This window comes from Dendrobates tinctorius, unplaced genomic scaffold (assembly GCF_039654945.1).
Source record: "Dendrobates tinctorius isolate UK_male_01 unplaced genomic scaffold, ASM3965494v1 ptg000134l, whole genome shotgun sequence".
Classification (NCBI taxonomy): domain Eukaryota; kingdom Metazoa; phylum Chordata; class Amphibia; order Anura; family Dendrobatidae; genus Dendrobates; species Dendrobates tinctorius.
Genome location: NW_027361802.1, coordinates 14861577 through 14870000, shown reverse-complemented (window position 1 = coordinate 14870000; position 8424 = coordinate 14861577). Strand labels below are relative to the sequence as shown.

Sequence of the window (8424 nt, the reverse complement as noted above, 5' to 3'; positions counted from 1 at the left end):
CTAAACAAAAGGGATTTTCTACTTTTAATCATTGTGAAATGAAAAGTTCTGCAGCTTACAAGCATACTATATCTAGTCCTGCTTGCTGCCGGTGAATGGAAACATTATGCTTAGATCCCAAAGCTGACAGCTTGTCCTTAGTACAACTACTCACCAGAACAAAACGTCTTAAGGAGTGATAGTATCATAGCACTTGGGGGCCTTCTTCGGATGGCCGGGGTTTTATTGTGGTTCTCGTATGTTGTAAAAAACTGACTGATTTTCCTGAGTGTTTTGGATCAGATTGTGTCAGTGTTTGTTCATTGTGTGTGCTATTATCATTAGTGATTTCCTATACCAAAAAAAAATTGAAAAGCTTTTCCTGCCTTTTACAATGTTATCATCGGACGCACACAGACAGAACCATAGACTATTCTGGTTAGCAGTTCTAGCCGTGAAAAAACACAGAATACGTGAAAAATGGACATCTGAGTTAGCCTTGGGTTAATGATACAACAGTTTTGCAACTGATTTGTGAATCTGTTGTTGCGACAGTTTAACAAATCTACACCTCTTTATGTCTTCTTTCTGATAAGGCCTGTTTCACATTTCAGTTATCTGACGTTAGTCAAAACCTGCCAAGTTGTTAAAAAACGAATCCGTTTCCATTGTGGCACAAACGGATGCCACCGGATCCGTTTTTTGACGGATCCGCTTTAGTAGTGAGTGACTGAAATTTAAAGGAAAATGAGTCTGGGGAAAAAGAGAGAGAGAGAGAATTTTTCTGCCCCTGAACGGAATTTGGGGTTAAATTTCTGGCAAGGAAATTCTTCCGGGCATGCTCAGTGTCAAAAAGTGGATTCTTTGCCGGATTCCATCAAAATCGATTGGCAACGGATCCGCCGTCCATAGGCGACCATTATAACAAATGGCGGATCTGTTGCTATCCGCTATTTTGACGCAGACAAAAAATGTTTCATTTTCCGTCCACTGAAGTCAGCGGACGCCAAAATTTTGGCGGATCCTTCAAAAAACGGATCCAACGGATGACCATCCGTCAAAATCCGCCGCTAATGCAATCCGCCGCGGATCCTTTTTTTTTCAAAATGGCGGATTTTGACATGGCAACAAACAGAAATGTGAAACAGGCCTAATCAGGGCAATACCACAACAGAACCACTAGAGGTACCTGTATAAATCAAAATTTTCCACTTCATATTTTCCACTGCTGATTTTACTGCATCTCTGCAGAACTTCACTTCAAAGCCTGCAACAAAATCGTCGTCTTGTGTTTCATGCAGATATTTAGTGGGTGCTGCTGTGAATTTGCCCAGAATTTCACAACCATGTACTAGTACCAGTAGGTGAACTGATGTACACTAAAAAGAGGACAAAGTATTGAGGGGTACTCAGGAAAACAGGGGAAACAGTATGTGAGAAAGGAAAGGGACAGGAGCAGCAACCTGTGCAAGAAGAAGCCGGAGGAGTAGTCAGTAAAGTAGAGGGAAAAATGAGGAGCAGTCGGTGGAAGAATTTGGAGTAGTAGTCAATAAAGCAGGTAGGACATGAAGAGCAGTCCGTTCAAGAAGAAGAAGCACGAGGAGCAGTTTGTTAAGAAGGGAGGATGAGGAGCAGTCTAAAAAAGAGGAAGAAGCAAGAGGAGCAGTCTGTAAAGAAAGGGGGGACATGAGGAGCAGTCTGTGCAAGAGGAAGAAGCAAGAGGAGCAGTCCAAAAAGAATGGAAGACATAAGAAGCAGTCAGTGCAAAAAGAAGAAGCATGAGGAGCAGTCTATAAGGAAGTGGGGGACATGAGGCGCAATCCTTGGGAGAGGAAAGTGCAAGAAGAAGCCGGAGGAGTAGTCAGTAAAGTAGAGGGAAAAATGAGGAGCAGTCGGTGGAAGAATTTGGAGTAGTAGTCAATAAAGCAGGTAGGACATGAAGAGCAGTCCGTTCAAGAAGAAGAAGCACGAGGAGCAGTTTGTTAAGAAGGGAGGATGAGGAGCAGTCTAAAAAAGAGGAAGAAGCAAGAGGAGCAGTCTGTAAAGAAAGGGGGGACATGAGGAGCAGTCTGTGCAAGAGGAAGAAGCAAGAGGAGCAGTCCAAAAAGAATGGAAGACATAAGAAGCAGTCAGTGCAAAAAGAAGAAGCATGAGGAGCAGTCTATAAGGAAGTGGGGGACATGAGGCGCAATCCTTGGGAGAGGAAAGTGCAAGAAGAAGCATGAGGAGCAGTATGTAATGAGGGGTGGGGACATGAGGAGCAGTTTGGGGGAGAGGGTATGAATTAGAGATGATGAGAACAGAATGGACATGGGAAGCAGTCTGGGAGAGAAGAGGGGGTATGACCAGCAGTCTGTGAGAGAGGAGAGGGTCATGGGGAGCAGTTTGTGGGAAAGGGTGGTCATGAGTCATAGACTTTGAGAACAGAATCGACTTGAGGCTATGTCTACGGGAGAGGAGAGGGTATGCAGAGTAGTCTATGAGAAAGAAGAAGACCATGAAGAGCAGTTTGTGGGAGATGAGTATGAAGAGCAGAATGAGAGAGAGCAGTGATAGAGTATGGAGTATGAATTTGAGACCTTTGGAAGAGAATGGACATGATGAGAATTCTGTGGGAGAGGAAGGAGTATGCAGAAAAGTCTGCGAGAAAGGAGAGAGCCATGGGAAGCAGTCTGTGATGGAAGAGAGGGTATGAAGAGCAGTCTGGAAGAGAGGAGAGGGCCATATGGAGAGTTCTGTAGGAGAGGAGGGGATCATGAAGAGTAGTCTGGGAAAGTGGAGGGGTATAGGATGCAATCACTGGTAGCTGGGCATGTCCAACTTTACATTTTTTACATGTGTCAATTTTACCAAGAATTGAATGTGCTAAACTAATTGTGATTTACTGTATATGCTATACATTGGGAGCATGTTCTACATAATTAGAGGGCTCACAAGGAAAAAAATGTGCGTGTCGTGCTTTATCTTACCCTGCTCAGAATCTCCCTGATTTCCCTTCTCAAAAGTTGGCAAGTATGGTTGTTTGCCAAATCACTATCAAATCATGGTCTAATACATTACATATTAGAGTAGTGTAAAAAGAAAAAGTATTAGCGCAACGTAATAATGAAAACATTGCTATTTGTACACCAGACCAGTTTGATGCCTTACATTGCGCACATTGCTTGTCACAAATGCCAGGATCCCCCTCAGGTCAAAATGAGTCTCTGAAGGATTATATTGTTAGCATTGTCTATGTTACTAAAAACGGCTGTTTCTGGTTGATGATAATCTGCTCCTTTGGGCAGAATATTTAGCATTTGTACTTCAAAACTTTCGCCAGACATTAGTAGTAATCACTACAGTTATGACATTTAGAATATATTTTCTTGTGGGAGATTTGTTGCAGGAATTTTGTCTGAAATTTCGTTTCATACGTGTAAATGAAGGTTTTTGCAGCTTTTTCAATGGATTTTAACAAAACGTTCCAAAATCATGAAAATAGCTCTAGTAATGCAGATGAGAAATGAAAGTATTTTGTCCATTGCTTGCTAAATCCTATTAATACATATTGTTGAAATTGTCTCTTAATGTGAGGTCATATTTTTATATCGTAGAAGAATAATATTGACGTGTCCACCAAGAGAATTCTTTGGCATTTTTCATTTACAAAGTTAATGGCCCTTTAGGATTCTGTTTGATCTGAACCTCTGAACTGTGCAGTAGAAGAATCATTGTCAAAGATTCAATTGACAGCACTGGTGAACTGTGCAGGACAAAGGTGTTCATTTACAGAAGCTAGGTGTGGCCGCCTTCGGCATACAATATCCGGTGACCTCCAGATCTGTAGCTCTGAATTCATCCTAAAAGTTCCCTTCACTCTCTAGCAATGTAATGGACTATAAGAAGGAATATATATTGAGTCTTCACAGATTGATAGATTTAGTCAATATGGCCGTAAATTTCTAACATAAACAGTTACATTGGCTGACATTAGTTCTGAATTTGAGCCTTCAAAATATGGAATGAATATGGATAGACTTAAACGTTTGAGCTCTAATGTAATTTCAACTTTTCCCTGAATCATTGATTTGAGTGGCATTGCCCGGGCATAGTCACTAACTGCCGTTTCGCTCTCTCCGTCTGAAGCCCAGCTCTTCACCCCCCGTCCCGCATTCTCCCTCAGCAGCCCCGCTCTCTCCCTCTGCAGCCCCACTTTCGCTCCGCAGCCCTGCTGTCTCCTTCTGGAGCCCAGCTTTCCATCCACCGTCACGCTCTCTCCTTCCACAGCCCCAGTCCCCAATCGGCATCCCGCATTCTGTCTCGACAGCCTTGCTCTCTCCCTCAGCAGCCTCTGTCTCCACTGGCCATCCCACTCTCTCCTTCCGCAGCCTTGCTCTCCACTTGCTGTCCCATTCTCCACTGGCCGTCTCGCTCTCTCCCTCAGCAGCCCAGCTCTCCACCCGCATCCTGCTCTCTCCCTTAACAGCCCCACTCTCCACCCGCCATCACTCTCTCTCCTTCCGTAGCCCCAGTCTCCACCCACTGACCCGCTCTCTGCCTCTGCAGCCCTGCTGTCTATGTGTGGTCCCGTTCTATCCCTCTGCAACTTCGCTCTCCATCCGTTTCCCGCTTTCCCTCCACAGCCCCGCACGTTCCCTCTGCAATCCCGCTCTTCAACCGCTAGTGGGCTGGGCTATGTGGAGTGGGCGTGGCTTGATACATACATACACACACATACACTCAGCTTTATATATATATATAGAGAGAGATATATAATTTTTTATATATCTACTATATAATCATCTAATTCTGTATGTCTGTCTGCAATGGAAATCCCGCGTTGCTGATTGGTCTCGCCTGGCTGGCCGCAACCAATCAGCGATGCGAGATTTCCATTACAAACAGAGAGACAGAGAGACAGAATTAGATGATTATATAGTAGACTAGATGGAGGCCTGATGCTATCGCATCGGGAGGGCACAGAGATATACTCACCTTCCGATTGCCCCTAATCTCCTCTCCGCGCTCCCGGCATCTTCCGGTCCCAGTAATGCTTTGCGCGAAAGACCGCTGATGACGTCGCTCTCTCACGAGAGTGACGTCATCTCCGGTCCTTCGCGCTAAGCATTACTGGGACCGGAAGATGCCAGGAGCGTGGAGAGGAGATCGGGGGCCGCCGGAAGGTGAGTAAATCTCTGTGCCCTCCAGATGCGAACGCATCGGGCCTCCATCTAGTATATATATATAAACTTTCATAGCATCTGAATAATTGCTTCACAAAACATAGCTCCTATTGACTTCCAGAATATAATGTGTAGAGAGGCTAGTGCAGACATTCTGTGCCCCTCTCCTTTAAGGGAGTCTGTAAACGAAAAAAGGACTGTTCAAACTAGGTATAACACCTTATAACATTACATAATCCTCTTAATATTCACACTAAGGAAACTAGTGTATATACCCTGTAATATTATACTTTTCAAGAAAGGCATCCAGTCCCTTCTTAAATTTTAGTAGGGAATCACTCATTACAACATCATATGGCAGAGAGTTCCATAGTCTCACTGCTCTTACAGTAAAGAATCCGCGTCTGTGAGTATGCTTAAACCTTCTTTCCTCCAGACGTAGAGGATGCCCCCTTGTCCCCGTCACAGGTCTAAGAGTAAAAAGATCATTAGAAAGGTCTTTGTACTGTCCCTGCATATATTTATACATTGTTGTATAGTTTTTCTGATTTGCTATGTCTCTTTCCACATGTGGAGGCATTGCAGGACTTTAGTTGCCCATAGTTTGTATAAATGGACCATTACATAAGCCACGGTCAAGATAGGTGGAAAACATGTCGATGGGAAGATGCACTGAACTTCTGAGCCACTCCTAGGGTGCTCCAAGCATCGCCTTATCATATTTTAATACAGAACAATTTATGGCCGGCACAGCAATGGATTTGGATACTAAATGTACAATTTGTATTAGGGCTTGATGTGAACAGTAATTTTACGCTTACAGACTCGCTTAAAAAAAAAACAATTTGCCATGATTACTCCCCACCATGTTGCTGATGTTTACAGGGTGCAGTAGTTACCCCTGCCTGGCTGGATTGCCATCCAAAGCTAAAATTAATTACTTTAAATTGAAAATTTAAGTTGTCTCCTGACAGCCCCATGGCTCGTAAAAATGAAGTCGTTTTACAAATAGCAATATTGCACTATTCAAAGGATGACACTTTTGAAAGAAAGATGAAATGCTTCCTATCATTTACGACTTTGCATGTTAGGGATGTTAGTGACTCTCATAGTTCACAATTTCTGATAAATTGCAAGGTGTTAACAGTCTTTATGGGGAATGTGAGTTGCACCATGTTCTAGAAAATGGATTCACCCAGGGCTCCACAAGATGCCACATTTTTTATCAATTTTTTCATATAAACAATGCTTTTTAAAAATCTATGCTTAATAAATAATGCCCATGTACATTATGTGATTGCTACTTATAAATTAAGAAAAGAAAATTCTTTCATTGACTTAATAGTCATATCATCTGCAGCACTTCCAATACCTGCCCATTATGAAGGAGCTTTGAGATGATCTGATGGACAGAAAAATATTCATCAATACAATGTAACGTTGGCTATAGCTACATTTCCAGTACTATTCTGGTATCAGATGCTGACATACCATTGGAGCAACCTGTGCAGCCACACAGGGCGTAAGAGGTAAAGGGGCCCATTTCCACTTCCAAAGCAGGTGGCATTGTGCATTACGATGAGCAATTGGACGGCAAAGGGCCCATCTACTGTTTTTGCACAAGGGCGCTCTTCTGTGCTCGCCAGTGTTTAGTATAGTGGGTCATTGCTGAGGATTGGATACAGGACCTAGATTGTGGTGCAACGTATTGTCAGATATACATAATATTAGAAATCAGTAGACCAGGGATGATGGGTCAGTCTAGACAATACTGTCCTTCACCCGCCGCCGGTACTAACAAACAACGATGCCTCTGTGTAAGACAAAGCGACGGCCCTTCATCTACACGGCCCAAGCAGGTCACTTTAGAGGTCCAGTAGCTGAGTGTGGAATGAAATGAGCACAGTGTGTGTTTGATATCCAGTCAAAACGACTGTACAACTCACTTCACTGTGCCATACACATTGTTTCTGAATGCACTGAAAATAATAAAAAGAAATGTAACTTAAGTCTGTGACCCGGCATTTCTCACTAATCAAGGCAACGCTTCCTGTGGTTTTTCAAATAATTTCCTTTGAAATGAATAAGTAACTTGCCATGCATGGAAGAGTCAATATGTGACCATATACAGATGATCACAGCATGGAGGCCGCATAATGAGGCAAAGAAAACCCGGCCTACTCACATCTGAGGGTAATATGTGACTTTTGGCAAGACTCCTTCAGTTTCACAGCCAAGAAGGGTTTTGGTATTTTTTTCAATAATCACTGAAGAAAAAAATAAAGTTCACATTAATTGTTTGAGAATTTAGCACCCTGTCTGATTCAATTTCCACTGTCAAGGAATTAAATCACACAGAATTATCCTCTAATAACATAGACTTAGCAGGTATTTATGTTCAGATTAAAGATATCAACATTTCACAATTAATATTTCAATTAAATATTTTTAAAAACAAAAAGATCTTTGCTCTTCTGTTTCTTAACATTCTTATGTTAATCTGGCCATGCACATGGGCTCCTTGCTTGTGGTTGTACTAGGTCCCTGTGCAGAAGTCAATGATGTGAAGCATACTTCGAAAAACACTTTCCTTGATCTCGTGTGACAAAATCTGATCCTATATTTGACAGCATGGGTCTGACGTTATAATGAAGCCGCATCCATGAACCCAAAGGTGGATGACTGCTATTTTTTCTTACCTCCTTGAAGCCATGACTATTTGAGCTTATAAAGATGGAATATAAACACTTCTGCATATATTAGAAAAAATCACTGATGGAGAGCGACAGAAGGAGGAACAGTTTATCAACACTTTGCAGTCCAATAGCTCCTCATAATGCACAACTCCACCTGCTTTGGAGATGAAAATTGTCCCTCAATGATATGTCCGCTCCTGAAAAACAACCTGGAAGAATCGGGCAATTTCACTGGCACCACATAACCATATCACCCTGCAATTGGGAGATTACCCCTCACTAGAGGTGTCTGGTGGCAATTCTCCCCATTAAGAACACATGCATCCTTGGCCAGACCAAATGTGCACATGTTCAGGGAGTGTAGGAGGTATAAATGTCTGCTAAACTGAATTTGATTGCTATCGGGGAAGTTGGGAAAGATAAGTGTATGGGCACCACCAGTGGTAGATAGATGCCTTGTCATGAAGGGACAATACTGTTTGGTTGTTTCGTACACAACAAATCTCTAATCAGATCAATTTTCAGAAAATATGACTAAAGATATGTATTTATTCATGTATTAATTTCTAATTGAACACATGTAA

At 42.5% G+C, this 8424-nt stretch overlaps 1 protein-coding gene across 1 annotated transcript in view; it reads left to right on the top strand.

The window, feature by feature from the left end:
* ALDH1A1 (aldehyde dehydrogenase 1 family member A1) overlaps window positions 1-8424 on the top strand; it is a 49398-nt gene that overhangs the window by 2599 nt on the left and 38375 nt on the right. The window lies entirely within an intron of this gene.